Source organism: Chaetura pelagica, unplaced genomic scaffold (assembly GCF_000747805.2).
Source record: "Chaetura pelagica isolate M959 unplaced genomic scaffold, ChaPel_1.0 scaffold141, whole genome shotgun sequence".
NCBI classification, from domain to species: Eukaryota; Metazoa; Chordata; class Aves; order Apodiformes; family Apodidae; genus Chaetura; species Chaetura pelagica.
Window position 1 is genome coordinate 813,347 of NW_009952059.1, and position 910 is coordinate 814,256.

The following is a 910-nucleotide window of genomic DNA, read 5'->3' on the forward strand; positions in this document are numbered from 1 at the left end:
GGGGCGGGACAGAGCGGCGGCCCCACCCCCTCCCCATCAGCGCCGCGCCCAACAGCGCCCCCTAGCGCCGCGGAGGAGGCACCGCTCCCGGGTGCGCATGCGCGGTGCGGCGCGCCAAACAGGGCTGGGAGGGGAAGGGAATGGGGGGGGCGGTTGTGTTTGTGTGTTTTTATCCCTGTTTGTCCCTGGGTGTTTTTGTCCCTGTGGATCTGCCCCCGGGGTATCCACCCCCACGGCCAACAGGCCCCCAGCTCCTCTCTTCCACCCTGGCGCCAGGGTTTCCCCCCATTTTAGGACCCTGGGGAGCTCTGAAGGTGTCAGCGACAAAGGGGGCTCGCTGATTTACAAGCCCAATTATCAATTCCGCTACCCGAATTAGGAAGCGTTGGGTTTCAGTGCTGGTTGGAGGTGGTTTGTGGGTTATGGCACGACCGCAGCCTGCAGGAACAGGGTGACCCAGACGCGTCTCTTGCGCAGGACAAGAAGCCCGTGGGTCTGAGAGCAAAGTGGGGATGGGGGTTTGCCTGGGCTGCTCCCCTTGTGCTGCAGACCCTCCTGCTAGGCTGCCCCATGAGCAGCACCTGCCCTGGAGCAGGTTCCACTGCCACCCCTTGCTCTGTGAGGGCCAGGGAGCACCCAGGCACTGCCAGGAGGTGACCAGCCCTGGCCAGGTCCCTTCCGTGGGACACTGGGCTGCTCTCCGTGCTCGGGCCGGTGCCCACGCAGCAGTGCCAGGCTGCTGGACAGGGCCTCAATGGCCCCGGAGCCTTCTTTCTTTAGGTTTTTAGTTTGGCTAGCGTTGGAAGGAGCTTAAAGATCATCCAGTCCCAACCCCCTGCATGGGCAGGGACACCTCCCATCAGACCAGGTTGCTCCAAGCCCCATCCAACCTGCCCTTCAACACTGCCAG